Raw genomic sequence first — 15,683 nt, 5'->3', positions numbered from 1 at the left:
AGGTTTCTATGCCCTCCCCTCCCCCCACCACTACCATGGGCCGCCTTTGGACTTTCCAGAGAGGAGCAGTGACATGTAGGAAGTCCCTATTTTAGGCCACTGCAGCCCCTGATCTTGGACCAGGATGCTCAGCCAGGGCCAGGGAAATATGGATTAGCAGGAACCCTTCTTTGCAAGCCCAGCTCCAATGTGAAGGACCAGAGTGCCTCTTCTAGCCTCCTGCAGGGATGGTTCAGCACCCAGGAGCTGGCCCTACATAGAGGGCCAGAAAAGGGCAGATTCCCCTAAACGCAGACCAAGTGTTCCATTTCGACTCAGAAGAAGGTGAATAGCAGCACAGGTTCTTTTCCCTATGCTGAGCTTCCACGGGGGGAGCCTCAGTGCCACTGCAGGAGGGAGCATCAAAGGGAACCTTTGGATGTTAACCTAAAGCTTAGTGCTTAGAGCCCACCCAGGGGACCAAGCCTACCTAAGATCCATCCAGATCTTGCCAGCAGCTTCCATGGGTCCTGCAGCCTTCACTTCCTCTAGGAATCTCCAGCCAGCTGGTGCCCTATCTTTGCTTGCTTCCCCCTGGTGTCCTTGGGCCACCTGAAGGTCTGTTCCCTTAAGCAGTCTGCCGCCTGGTGGATTCCAGGGGAACTGCCAGGGCCTGAGGCTGAAGGCACAGGCACTGAACCCCTGACTCCAGCTGGGAGGTCAGAAACCAGGCTCTGAGCCACCACCTGCTGGGACTCCAGGATGTGGCCCCTCACCAGGCAGTGTTTGCCTGGGGACCCCAGGACCCACTGATGTGCGAAGGTCACCTTCTTTCTTTTTTTTTTAGGTGAAATTGACATAGAATAAATTTCACCCATTGTCAACAATGACAGAGTTGTTCAGCTAGTGCCCTAGTTTGTTTCAGAGGCTTCCTTCACCTTCCCACACTCCCTCCAGCCCCTCTGCAGACAGTCTCCGCTCCCTCCTCCAGCCCCAAGCAGCACTGATTTGCTCTCTGTCTCTGTGCATTGCTCCTTTCTGCACATTTTACATAAGCCGAATGAGACGGTCTGTAGTTCTTGGTGACTGGCTTCTTTCACTTAGCATCCTTTTGAGGTTCCTCCCTGCTGTAGCTTGGATCAGATTTCTGTGCCTTTTGTTGCGGAATAGATGCCATGGTACACATAGGAAACATTTGGTTTGTCCATTCACCAGCCGATGGCCCTTTGTGTTGCTGTCAGTTTTTGCCCATTGTGAATAACGCTGCCCAGAACATTTCTGACCGAGACTTGAGCGGACATATGTTTTTATTCTCTCAGATAGATTCCTAGTTGTGGAATGGCTGGGTCCTATGGCAAGCTTGTGCTGAGCTCTTAAGAACTCTCAAAGTGGCTTCTGCAGGAGCTGTTATATTTTACGTTGCGACCAGCAATATAGGAGGGTCCAGTTTCTGCTCATCCTCAGCAACACTTGGTATCGTCTTTGGGACGTAAGCGCACTAGTTGGTGTAAAATGGTACCTGGTTTTCCTTGCATTTCTTTGAGAACTAATAACATATTACTAATAACATTGAATACCTTTTTATGTGTCTCCTTTGGTACATGTGTATTCGACTCTTATACTGGCTTAAACGAGTGTGTTGCTTCTGCCCATTGAGTGAGTTCAAAGTCCTCTTGTCTCTCGTGAACGTGAGTCCCCATTGGGTATTTAATCCACAAATATTTTCTCCTAATCAGTGGCTTCTCTGTTCCTTTTCTCAGTGGCAATGTTTGATGCAAAAAACTTCTTCATCTTCAATTTTCTCTTACGTATCGTGCTCTTGCCGTAGTGACTTAGAACTCTTTGCTTACTGTGAATTCCTGACCATTTTCTCCCATGTAGTCCTCTTGCACAATAGTTTTGGCTCTTATACTTAGATCTGTGACCATTTTGAGTTCATTGCTGTGTAAGTTGTGATTTCCAGCAACAGCTGTGGGGGAGCTTTGTCCTGACAGGTTTAGGAGAGCCTAGGGGACACTTGTGTTTCAGAGTTAGTCTCCCCTGGACCAGGAATGGAGATTTCACCCTGCTGCACCTGTTAGTGAAAGGCTGAGTGCCTTTGGGGAGGGGAGATACAAGGGGCTGTGGTCATATACGGCACGTCCTCCCCGTTCTCTGGGACTGGGTACAAAGGAGCTCCAGGAGCCCCAGGGCAGTCCTGCTCACAGGTGCCTTTAGAGGCAGAAACACACTGAGAGCAGGAGAGCATAACACAGAAAAGACCCCAGGGATCCCAGCGGATCTGGGTTGGGATCCTAGAGGGTCTTCTATGGATGGGCACATTTTCCATGTATATGCCCTTCTATGGGTGGGTGGGAAAGAGGACTCGCACACAGTCGGAACTCAGGAAACATGCCCAGAAGGAGTGGAGCGGATTGAAGGCATGTCCCACAGTTTGCAGTATTTTTCCAACATGAAAATCATGGTATTTGCCTGCATCAAAGGTGCTGGGGGGACGCATGCTGCCTCGGTCAGTAGAGCGTGCAACTTTCATCTCAGGGTCATGCATTAGAGTCCCACGTAGGTGATGGAGCCTAGCTGAAATTTAAAAAAAATAATAATAAATAGAAAACGAAGAGGTGCATGCTTCAGGAATCAGAATTACTCCCCCTAAGGTAAGGAGGGGGCATCTACCTTGGTCCTTGCAGTTCAAGAGCCATTCTGAGCACTACAGAATCCTAAATGTAGATTAACCTAGAGAACCTACACTTTTAATATTTGTTGGGTTTCCCCTGTGTGGTTAGAGGTCCACTGGCAGACAAAAGTTGACATGCTGAGCACAGAAGCGGACCAAGAAACAGACTGTTACCTGGATGCACCACATTATTCTCCGTCCTCACTGCAGTCTCCCTGGAAATGGGAATGGGCAATCGAAATGCCTGGTATTCAACACAGGTTAAGAAAAAATGGAAAGTTTGGGTTAACAGTTTAAATTATTGTGTCCTCAGATTGACTTTGATGGCAAGTGGAGACTCTGTTGCACGTCTTCTAGGTTCTGCAGGTGGAAATGAGGGGCTAAGGGACAAACTAATTATACAACTCAGAATAACTTTGGTAACTTAGTATCTTCACACTTGACACAGTTTTCTTTCATTTTGTCTGATCCCATAGTCTCATGCTTGAGTCTAAACACATTTGTACAAGGAAGGTGATATCAATACCACACCTAAAATCTGTACCGCTAAATGTTGTAGTGCTTATTCCTAATGGTACTTTAGGCTTGTTTCTAACTGCCTGTAGCTACGTTTCGGCTGACTCTCAAGGCAGCCCATTCTAACCATGTGCGCACTTCTCTTTGGCCCCACCACCAGGTGAAGCAGTGCATCTGAGCTGTCTCCATCGCTGGGGGAAGGATGTAGGTCAGATAGGTAATAAAGAGAAAGGGGGACTGGGGTGCAGCAAAAAGAAAGCATACTTATGTGTGGGTTGATTCCAGAGAGGACCATTGCATTTCTTTTTAAAATTTTTTAATTTACTTATTTGAGAGAGAGTACTTGAGATATCAGGAGCGGTGGTGGGGGTAGTGGAAGAGGAACAGAGAGAAGCTGACTCACCACTGAACAGGGAGCTGGACATACGGGCTTATCCCAGGACCCCGGGATTCTGACCTGAGCCAAAGACTGACACTTAAACAACTGAGCCACCCAGGTGCGTTTTAAAATAATTTTTAAACTAATCTGGTCCACTTAACATAGGCATTGTATTAGTTTCACATAAGGTCATGGGATTTATTTTGTATTTCTTTTTTAAATATTATTTATTTATTTAGAGCAGGGGTGATGGGCAGACGGAGAGGAAGAAAGAATCCCAAGCTGACTGCACTGAGCATGAAGACTAAACTGGGGCTCAATCGCATGACCCTGAGATCATGACCTGAGCTGAAATCAAGAGTCAGACGCTGAACCGAGAGAGCCACCTTGGTATTTCTAAGAATGATATGTTTAGCCTTCTCTCTGAAATAGGCACTGAGTAATGAGCAAGGCGGAGAGAAACCATAGTACCCATAGGCGCCAAGGTCAGATTGCCCAAAATGTACCACAATGGCATATTTGGGGGAAACAGAATGCCACAACGACCACTGGTGCATGTTCATTCAGACTCCAAGATCTCTGAGAAAACTCGAGATTGCAGGGTTAAAAATAACCTGAAAGGATCAGAGTGAAATGCCCTTGGGATGTGTGTGGTCTGATCTAAAGTACACAGCAGAAGATGTTTTGTAGATAGGAAGCCAGCTGTAAACAGCACACTGTGCATTCCCTTTTTTGTTTTTTTTATCCTGTGTTAAAGACCGAGTACAATGCTGTTTACAATTAATTGATCACAGCCAGTTGCAGATTTCTTTATTCCTTCTCCACTGCCATTGCTTCACTTGACTAACCCTGTGTACGTGGAAGATGCGCCTTGCTAAGCCCCTGCTGTAAATCATTATAGTACTATATCACTGTAGAAGGTATATTAGATTATGGAAAATAAACCTCAGGACCTCGGGCTGTTTGCTTGGGGTCCCCTGTGCCTCGCTATACTGTCGTCTCTTTTTCTTTTTTTAAAAGATTTTATTTATTTATTTGAGAGAGAGAATGAGATAGAGAGAGAGAGAGCATGAGGGGGGGAGGGTCAGAGGGAGAAGCAGACTCCCTGCTGAGCAGGGAGCCCGATGCGGGACTCGATCCCTGGAATCCAGGATCATGACCTGAGCGGAAGGCAGCCGCTTAACCAACTGAGCCACCCAGGCGCCGCGGTAGTCTCTTTTTCTCAGTTCCTTCGCCACCCCAGGTCCCCGACTCTCTGAGGTCGACAATATTGATTATTTTGAATTGAAGCTACCCAAAAAGAAACTGGTACCAGGACACTCAAACCCTCCTCTGTCTCCCTGAAAGCAGGAAACCAATCTCCCATATGAAAAAGGCACCCCCTGTACTAAGAAGTAAAAAGACATCCTTCTCACCAGGGTTTCTAAATTCGGTCTAGACACTCTCTAAATTAAAACTCCCCCAAATCCCTGAGAAATGTATTTTCTCCTTGTCTAAAATGCATAAAAACTGTCTGCCTTAATACTTTATATTTTCTTTAAGGGTCTCCATTTCAATATCCGTTCTCCATGCGTATTCAATGTCTCAGTGAAACTTAATTCTTACTTAAGCTGGGAGACCAGGACAGGTAACAGAGGAACTTCTCCTTCCCTGCATACCTTTTTTGTGATCCTAATATCTTAGCCAATGATTTGTAAAGGAAAGAAGTAACAGAATTATATACCTGGGAAAAAGATTTGTCCCCAGGAAGGAATTTCTGGTATTTTTAACAGTGGAAATATCTACATTTGATCCAAAGTCTCCTAAAAAGTATTTATTTTTAAGTTGAACTTCTAATTTAAGTGTCCCCTGAAATTCAGATGTGCCTTCCCAGAGGGTACGTTAGGAGACTCCACAGGGAAGCTCGCAGCCAAGTCCTGTGTGGGGGCCGTGCTGCCATCAAGTGCTGAAGGAGTTTGGGAAAATCTCTTCATCTCTCTGCGCTCAGCTTCCTCATGTGTAAGATAAGGTTGTTATTCAAATTCTCCACGGTCCCTTCCTGCTCAGTTTCTCTGAGTGCACAAGGGTCTGCGGTGCCTTTGAAGCAGCCCTGGGGACTGCAGCTGAGACCTGACTTGGTCCCTTCACTGTGTGTCTCTTGCAGGAGCCTGAGCTGAGCCCACACTGAAAACAGAGAACAGAGGGAGCATTTGGGAGACAGAAAATCAGCAGGTTTGGAGGATGAGAATAACGCAAAGAAGGACAAGGCAATGGTGGAGCAGGTGGTTGCCCAAAGGAGGTAAGAAGAAGGACAAGTTGGGTCCAGAAAAATCAGGGGAAACTGAGGAATGCATACAGCGGCATCCAACTCTGCAAGGAGCAGCCTGAGCTGAGCAAGGAGAACGAGGAGAGTAACTTCGTCCACGGTGAACCTGTGCACCTCCCGAGGAGCCCCACAGAATGGATCGGGGTTGGTTTGTACTGCAGGGAAGCACCAGTTCCAAGAGGAGGAGGAGGAGGAGGGGCACCTGGGTGGCTACATCTTTAAGCGTCTGCCTTCAGCTCAGGTCATAATCTAAGGGTCCTGGGATCGAGCCCCGCATGGGGCTCTCTGCTCGGCGGGAAGCCTGCTTCTCCCTCTCCCGCTCCCCCTGCTTGTGTTCCCTCTCTCGCTATGTCTCTCTCTGTCAAATAAATAAAGAAAATCTTAAAAAAAAAAAAAAAGAGGTGGACGATGTGACCATGAGGTTCTGCCCCAGACCCCTAGCTTTGACCTTGGAGCTCCCTCACGGTCGATGTTCTCCAAGTAAGTGTGGGCTTAGAGGGATCAGTGATGTTTGGATAAAGGTTGGACTTGTCCATTCTTACCACAAAGAGTTCTACCCTAAGGTCAGGAAGGGCCAGGTTAGGAGACCCTTGCCTCTGAGGCAGTGATACCAATTATATTCTTCTGAATTTATGGTTGTCAAAGACTTTACACACCTTTGTCTTGACCGTGTGTTGAGTGTTTCATTTTCCTTAGTCTCTGTTATGAACTTGGAATTCTGACATCAATAAGATTTCACAGAGGAGGTCAAAGCAGTGAGAGGAAGAATGCAAACAAAATCTTGTAGCTCAGCGCCCCTGGGTGGCTCAGTTCATCGAGAGCCTGCCTTCAGCTCAGGTCATGATCCCAGGCTCCAGGGATCAAGCCCCATTGAGGGGGGTGGCTCCCTGCTCAGCAGTGGAGTCTGCTTCCCCCTGTCCCTTCCCCAGCTGTTCTCTATCTTTCTCTCTGTCTCTCTCTCACTCTTGCTTTCTCCCTCACGCTGTCTCTCAAATAAATATATAAAATCATTTTAAAAACTGTTGTAGCTGTCCTAACCTGGGGTATGGTGGCAGTGCAGAGGATGGAGGGGGGAGGGGGCTAGGCCGAAGACATCTCTTCCTACTGAGAGAACCATTGAGAGGAATCCAAGAGGACAGTCCCTCTTCACCAGAGCTCACCACAGGGGAGTGTCATGGGGCATTGAGAGTGTAGGGCAGGCTCCTCTGGAAGGAAGGGTATTTGTTGCCTCCTGGAAGAAAGCAGAGAGCATTCGTGCATGTATTTGGGACAGGAATGTAGTTGAGATTAGAAATTTGCCACCCCCTTTATCAGATCCATGAAGGAGTGTCTCTGAGAGCTTCCTCAGTGCTTGGTTTGGTCCTAGGAGTCATGAGTACAGAGATGAGTAAAACATTATCCCAATTGTCGTGGGGCTCTCAGTCTAGTAACCAGAAGTCATGAAAAGTGTAGTGGTGGTGGATTCCTTGGAGGAAGTGGCCAGTGCTGCCTGGGGATGGCCTGGTCTCCCTCCGTGTTTTCCAACAGCTGGATGACCTGTCCTGACCCAGGGACCCTGGGCCTCAACTCAATTTCAGCCTCTCAGGACACAGCCAACACCTAGGTTCCATGTAAACCCAAAGCAGTCAACACTATGAAGGTCTGCAGAGGAAACTGCTGGTATCAGTAGCTCCCCACTTTGTCTTGGCCAACTGGAAAATAGAGGCGAGTTCATTAAGTCTTGTAGGGTCATCCTTGCCCTAATGATCAGGGATTAGTCTTTCTCTCTGTTAAGTGAAATACTTTCTAGCTTCAGTATTCTCTCTCCACTTAAAAACTTTGGAACTATTGGCTAAAGTATAGATCAAGTAGCTACAGTGAAAAAGGGGTAAAGCAACTTCCAAGCTGCAGTGAGAATGCGCAGAAACTCTTATACTGAATAATAATCGGACAAATCACTTTTAAATTGCACAAAAGGTTTATACAGTAATTCTGGAATAGACAATGTAAGTCTGTCGCTTTCTCCTTCTTCTTAACATTGCTTTGATAATTTAAGATCATTTCCATTTCCATATAAACATTTGGATCAGCTTAGAAATACTTACTAAAATGTCTGCTAGAAGGTTGATTGGCATTGTATTAGATCTTTTGATCAATTTGGGAAGAATTGTCCTCTAACCATAATGAGTCTTCCAATCCACCACAAATTTTATCTCCCCATGTATTTAGTTCTTTAATTTCTGGAAGTAGTGCTCTGCAGTTTTCAGTGTAATGTTCTGACACATATTGTGTCTGATAAGACAATGCAATAGGAAAACTGGTCAAAAGACTTGAAGAAGAAATGCTTCACAAAAGAAGATACACAAATGCCCAAAAAGCACTTGAAAAGATGCTCCACTTGAAACCATTGAAAAGCATGAAGTTGAACATAAATCAAAAGGGATTCACTAATGTCTCTGCAAGGCTCCATCTTAAACTAAGTAACCTTTTCCTTCTCTTCTGCAAACCTCTGCTCCTCCCTTCTAAGCCTTTTGTTTCAGGAGCCTGGTACCACCCTAAAGACAGGAGGAAGGAGGCTGGCAGCATGCACACAATTTCTGTCAAAATAAAACACCCCCCCGCCCCTTCCTTCAGGGGGAGGGGACTTACAGTTTTTGAGGGCCTTGGCCTGTTCTAGCCCCCTGTGCCCCGAAAAGCAATAAAGCTATTGTTCCTCAATATTCCAAACTCTGTCTTCGTCTTATATTTTGGCTCTGAAGCACAGAGGTCAGTTTTCGACGGTACACTCAGCCATTGGGAAGATAAATTAATACTACAGTGAGTTACCATTACACAACCATCCCCGTGGCTAAAATTACGAAGACCGAAAACATATGTGGTGAGGATGTAAAGTAACTAGACGTTTCATACACTTGTGGGAATGAAAAATGGTCCAACCACCGAGAAAAGCTGAACCACAGATAAACATTTACCAATCACGTGAACGGCCATTCCTCTCCTAAGGATTTACACAATATGGCCACACAGCAAACTGCACATGAATATTCATCATAGCTTTATTCCCCATGGCCAAACCCAGGAAACTGCATAGATGGCCATGAATAGGTGAATGTACAGACCAAATATATCCATACAGAGGAATACTCCTTAGCAATGAAAAATTCTGAACTGGTGATCCATTAGTAATATGGATAGATATAAGAATCCTTAGGCTGCACGGAGGAATGTAGGCATAAAAGAGTTCCATTTCCATAACGTGGTTAAAAATCAAGCCGTCTTTGATGCCAGTGGTTGCCTGGGGCTGAGGGTGAAGGCAGTGAGAGACTTCAATGGATCCACCCAAGGGAAGCTGTGAGGTAGAAGAAATGCCCTGTGTCCTGAATGGAGCAGTAGTGTCAATTGTATGTACATCTGTGAAAATGCATTTAGTTGTACAGTTTATCTTTTTTAATTTTTATTTGTTGAGAAAGCACTCACACTGCATCCTCTCTCTCTTACCCTCCAAAGGAGGAGAAGAACGATCATCAGTGGCAATGGGCAGCTGTGGAAACAACACCTAAAATCATGTTCATGCTCAGGAGAGAACAATGTGCCTCCTCCTTGAGGTTTCAGGTCCTCTACACGTTCAGAGAAAATTCTCTAGTAACAAACTGTAGAAATGAACTGGAGGGTATTATGCTAAGTGAAATTAAGTCAATCAGAGAAAGACATGTATCCTATGACCTCACTGATAGGAGGGATTCTTAATCTTAGGAAACAAATTGAGGGTTGCTGGAGTGGTGGGGGTGGGAGGGATGGGGTGCCTGGGTGATGGGCATTGGGGAGGGTATGTGCTATGGTGAGCGCTGTGAATTGTGTAAGACTGATGAATCACAGACCTGTACCTCTGAAACAAATAATATATTATATGTTTAAAAAAAGAGAGAGAGAGAGAAGCTAGTAGGAAGGGAAAAATGAAGGGGAGGAAATCGGAGGGGGAGATAAGCCATGAGAGAAGATGGACTCTGAGAAACAAACTGAGGGTTCTAGAGGGGAGGGGTGGGGGGATGGGTTACCTGGTGATGGGTATTAAAGAGGGCACATTCTGCATGGAGCACTGGGTGTTATGCACAAACAATGAATCATGGAACTCTACATGAAAAACTAATGATGTAATGTATGTTGATTAACATAACAATAAAAAATTTTAAAAAATAATAAAAAAGAGAGAGAGAAGCTAGTAGGAAGGGAAAAATGAAGGGGAGGAAATCAGAGGGGGAGACGAACCATGAGAGACGATGGACTCTGAGAAACAAACAGAGGGTTCTAGAGGGGAGGGGGTGGGGGGATGGGTTAGCCTGGTGGTGGGTATTAAAGAGGGCAGCATTGAAGGGAGCACTGGCTGTTATAGGCAAACAATGAATCATGGAACACTACATCAAAAACTATTGATGTAATGTATGGTGATTAACATAACATAATAAAATAAAATTAAAAGAAAGAAAGAAAGAAATGATCTCTGAAAGTACAGCCTTAATTGTACACTTTAAAGGGATGCCGTCTACTGTACCTAAATTATACCTCAGCAACATTCATGTAATAATCTACTATATTTCTCTATACTAGCAGTGAGCATTTAGAAAATGAAATTTTTAAAAAAAGGAAATGAAATTCAATAAACAGAGTGGAGATTCATGTCCACCTTCATTAAATGTATGAGAACACATGTAACAAAGATGCCTGAAAACTCTTGCTGAAATAAATTAAAGGATACTAAATAATTAGGAAAAAATATATCACATTCATGGACTAGACCACTCAAATTTGTTGGAACATCAAATCAGCATTATTCTGATTCATACTGGAGAAGGCAATTTGGGGGCAAATTTACAAGCTAATTCTCAAATGTATTTGGAAATCAACATACCTAAATAGCCAAGACAACCTTGAAGAATTAAATTGGAGAAATTTACTAAATTTTAAACCTCACCGTAAAGCTACAGTAATTAAGGTGCTCTTAATGGTGTAAGTAACACAATGTAAATATATCAATGTGAGAGAGCAGAGAGTAATAAAATTTCCTGATACGCATATACATTTTTAAAATTTTTCTTTTAATTTTACTTCTTTTCAATTATTTTCTTTTTAAGTAATCTCTGCATCCCACATGGCGCTCAAACTCAAAAAAAAAAAAAAAATAAAAGGTTGTGAGTTTTACCTGAGCACTGATTAGTACAGCTGCATGGGACAGGGAATCTTTACCAGGAGAGAGTGTCATGACAAAGGAAATTTTGATAAAGGGTTATATACCAAAATATATTTTTTACATAAAAAGTGACAAATTTTTATACAAAAGACATTGTAGAAAGTCACTGCATTTCCCGGTCTTAAATTTCTAGTACATGTAGGGCTGTATGGCTTTAATGTTATGGGAACCAGGGAAGTGTCTTCCTTTTTCTTATCTTTTCCAGAATGCTCCTTTTGGGTTCTTTTCTTTCATAAAGCAGATGTCCAATGTGTGCTTGGGGTGAAATAGAGCCCATGCATTGAGGTTTTGTGGATTCATTTTGACCTTGGTAAATGTGAAAGCATCGCTTCCTTGGGAGCCCAGGGGCAGGACCCACAAACATTAAAGGTGGACAATTGCCTTTATCAGTGCTACAGCGACCTCCTAAGTCTCTGGCTCCTAAGATCTAGGGGGGAACCTGTGCTGAAGAAGTGAAGAGGTGCTTCAGGGCACCACTTCCCCTGCCTGCCTGTTTCTCTCTCCTCAACCTCAGCTTCTATGCCACTGAACACCACTGCACACATCTACTGTGGACATCATCCATCATTGACCCATGACCTCGAACTGCCCATGTTTGCTTCCAGGAATACAACCACAGGTCAATGGCATGAGGTCAACTCAAAGAAATCTAGCAAGCCATGGTCCACCTTTTTAAAATTGTTCCAAATTTTTAAAAAATATTTTTCCAGTATAGTTAACATACAGTTCCATGAGTTTCCAGTATATAACATGGTGATTGAACATTTCCATACATTGCCCAGTGCTCATTACCACAAGTACACTTCTTAATCCCCATCACCTCACCCATCCCCCAAGCCCCCCTACCCTCGGCAACCATCAGTTAGTTCTCTATAGTTAAGGGTCTCTTTCCTGGTTTGTCTCTCTCCCTTTTCTATTTCCTTTGCTTACATGTTTTGTTTCTTAAATTCCACATAGGAGTGAGATCATGGGGTATTTATCTTTCTCTCACTGACTTATTTCACTTAGCAGAATACACTCTGGCTCCATCTGTGTCCTTGCTAATGGCAAGATTTCATTCTTTTTTTTGGCTGAATAATATTCCATGGTATAAATAGATAGATAGATAGATAGATAGATAGATAGATAGATAGATAGACAGATAGATATAGATATGTGTGTGTGTATATATATATATATATATACACACACACACACAACGTTGTCTTTATCATTCATCTGTTGATGGACGTCTGGGCTCTTTCCATAATTTGGCTATGCTGCTGTACAAAGGGCCCATGTATTCCTGCAAATTAGTGTTTCTGTATTTTGGGGATAAATATCCAGTGGTAGGATTAATGGATCTTAATCGTTCCTTTTTGAGGACCCTCCATACTGCTTTCCACAATGGCTACACCAGTTTGTATTCCCACCAATACTGTAAGAGGGTTCCTTTTCCTCCACATCCTTGCCCACACTTGTTGTTTCTTGTGTTTTTGATTTTAGCCATTCTGACAGGTGTGAGGTCATAGCTCGTTGGTTCTTTTTTTCTATTTCCTGATTTTACCTATTTATTTGAGAATGAAGGAGAGCACAAGTGGGGGGAGGCGGAGAGGGAGAAGCAGGCTCCCCACTGAGCAGGTAGCCCGATGTGGGACTAGATCCCAGGACCCCAAGGTCACCACCCGAGCCAAAGGCAGACGGGTAACGGACCGAGCCACCCTGGTGCCCTATCCAATTGTTTCGATTTGCATTTTCCTGATGAGGAGTGTTGTCGAGCATCTCTTCATGTGTCTGTTGGCCATCTGGATGTCTTCTTTGGAGTAATGTCTGTTCATTTCTTCTGCCTCTTTTTAAATTGGATTATTTGTGGCTTTTGGTGTTGAGTTGTATAAGCTCTTTATATATGTTGGATACTAACCATTCATTGGATATGTCATTTGCAAATATCTTCTCCCATTCAGTACGTTCCCTTCTACTTTGGTTGATTGTCATAAAATGGCTCTTTATCTCTCTTCTGTTAAATATGAGGGTGAACCAAATAAACACAATATGGCATCGAGGTTACAATCTTTCCAAACTTAGTGGTCACTATATATATTATGCATCTTACTAATGCACAAATTAATCCTTTGACAATTTCAAAAGATCTCTTGTGAGAGGTGAATGAATCCATAAGTGACATGTAATGTGGTGTTCAGTGACATTACAAAAACAACAAAGAAAACAGTTCACACATAGTGGAGGAGTCTGGGACATAGGGATGTCAATATCAGTTTAATGAAAAGCCACAAATGGTGTCCCAGTAAGGCATAAGACGTCTCATAACATAGGTGTACAGCCAGAAGAATATTGAGAGTCAGGACAAAACATTTTGAAAAATTAGTATTTTATTCACTTAGTTTAATACTCTGCCTCTTGCCCTATACTTTTTATGGATAGAGAAAAAAAAAATAAAGAAGACCCAAAGAGGAACATCATGACAGTCTGGAATTGGCAGTGTATGTGAGTGTATGTGAATGTATGAATATATATGAATACAAATAAGCCATTTTCCAGCTCTGTCCACTGGAAATGCCTAAAAATAAACCAATTGCAATGAGTGCCCGAGGAGACACATTTTGATCTGGGAGTATGGTTTCCCAGGAAACAAAACCACAGATTCTTAGAGAAATGACCGAGACCAGGCCAGACGCAACAAATCTTCTATATGAGACACAAACACCTCATCATACTGATATTAGGAAAGTTCTCAAAACTATGAGGGTCTTATCAAAAGGATATGAAAGCCAACCTGAAATCACTTTCACTGCTAAAAGAGAGGATAAATGGAGCACTCATAAGTCCATAATACAGTGGTTTGAAACACTTCGATATGACTGAAGCCTTGCTTTCATATTAACACAGTAATAAAAGAAAATGAAGAGGAAAAGAACGGAACTTACAGGTTCCCGTTAGAGATGCTAGGGGACCAGAGTTTTCCTTACAAAATGTACCGCCAGGTATATAGTATTGGGGGGAAATTTCTTTTCCTGCAGGTGTTCATACAAGGCTTCTAGGATCCAAACCATGATGATGAAGGATCATCATTTTGCTCCACAGAATCAATGGATGGATGGGCCTTGAACATAAGGGGACCTGAGGTGCTTCCTGATGGAAGCGCACACAGCACTTGAGAGGAAGTCTTGCCAACAATTCAAACCTGAAACTGATCAGTTTCTACGTCTGCCAGGTCCGACAGAGCAGTCGTTCCGATAATATTTGGAATGCAGTTAGCAGGACCTCTTTCCTTAGAAATGCATTTTAATTATATTTCATTTACAGCTCCCTTAAATGTAAACTTAAAACCTGAAGAAATACAGACGATTTTTCTATTAATCGCATCTTTATTACTCTGGCAGAATTCGGTTTCCCTTAATGTGAAGCATTAAGCGGCAAGATGCAAGATTATTTTGGATTGTTGTGCGCTTATACTTTTTACTTTTCAACGTTCCTGCCAGAAAATGTTAAATTCCATGTGTGGCTTGCCTTTTCTTTGTAATAGCACTGTTCTCCACGAACAGTGGAGATTCCACCACGAAGTAAGAGGAAGTATGATGGACTGTGTTAAAGTATATCTGGCTATAATGCATTCCGTGGCCATGCTCCCCCACAAACACCTCAGTATTTTCAAAAATGATTAACAAAAAAGGAGAGAACAAGAGCTGGAGAGGGCGAAGCAGAGAGTGAGAGCCAGAGGGAGGGGGAGGGAACGAGGGAGGAGGAAGGAAAGGGAGAAACTGAGAAGAAATCTACACATTGCTAGGAGGCTTGAATACAGGTCCTACTCATGGGAGCGTGTGCATTTTATTTGGATCCTGATACAGAGAAAACAACTTAAAAACAACAATGGGAAATTTGAACACTATGTATTTTACATTACATATTTTAAATTAATTTATGAATATTTACAAGGTTATGATGATAATACTTTAAAAGGGTTCTCATTTAGGGAAACATACAGATACAACTGCAAATGAAATATGGTGTCTGCGATTTGCTTTAAATAATAAAGGACAGGGGCGCCTGGGTGGCTCAGATGGTTAAGCGTCTGCCTTCGGCTCAGGTCATGATCCCAGAGTCACGGGATCGAGCCCCACATCGGGTTCCTGGCTCAGCGAGGAGCCTGCGTCTCCCTCTGCCTCTCTCCCTGCTCATGCTTTCTCTCTCTCTCTATCTCTGTGTCTCAAATGAATAAATAAAATCTTAGAAAAAAAAAAAGAAAGAAACCCCAACCTTTAAAAAAATAATAATACAGGACAAAGTAAGTGGATGGGATTGTATTAAAACAAGGTCAGCCCTAAGTTGATAACTGTTGAACCTGGCTGATGAGGACGGGGATGTTCTGTTCTACAATTCTGTCTACGTGTGTGTGCTACTGACAGTCTGCATCTAGAAAAGAGAGATAAAGAGTACCAGTCCACTGAGAATAATGGCAGCTGAATCTCTCAACACATGACTTTAAAGGGTTAGGGATTAACCTAGAGAGTCAGTAACACAGCTCATAACCCTGTCCCCGAACAGCCAGGGGCCAGAGAGAAGTGTGGACTCCAGATGGTTAGTACTTAGCCGGGTCTGGGAGCCAGAG

At 43.5% G+C, this 15,683-nt stretch overlaps 1 non-coding gene across 1 annotated transcript; it reads right to left on the bottom strand.

The window, feature by feature from the left end:
- Positions 1–9,300: 9,300 nt before the first annotated feature.
- On the bottom strand, positions 9,301–9,513 carry LOC148161917 (small nucleolar RNA U3). The gene has a single exon (XR_015767289.1). It is a non-coding gene; the product is annotated as a small nucleolar RNA U3 (small nucleolar RNA).
- Between the last annotated feature and the right edge of the window lie 6,170 nt (positions 9,514–15,683).

This window comes from Eumetopias jubatus, unplaced genomic scaffold (genome assembly GCF_037043125.1).
Source record: "Eumetopias jubatus isolate StellerSeaLion01/CBP00866 unplaced genomic scaffold, mEumJub1_p1.0 scaffold_39, whole genome shotgun sequence".
Classification (NCBI taxonomy): Eukaryota; Metazoa; Chordata; class Mammalia; order Carnivora; family Otariidae; genus Eumetopias; species Eumetopias jubatus.
This window is presented reverse-complemented; position numbering and strand designations above follow the sequence as displayed.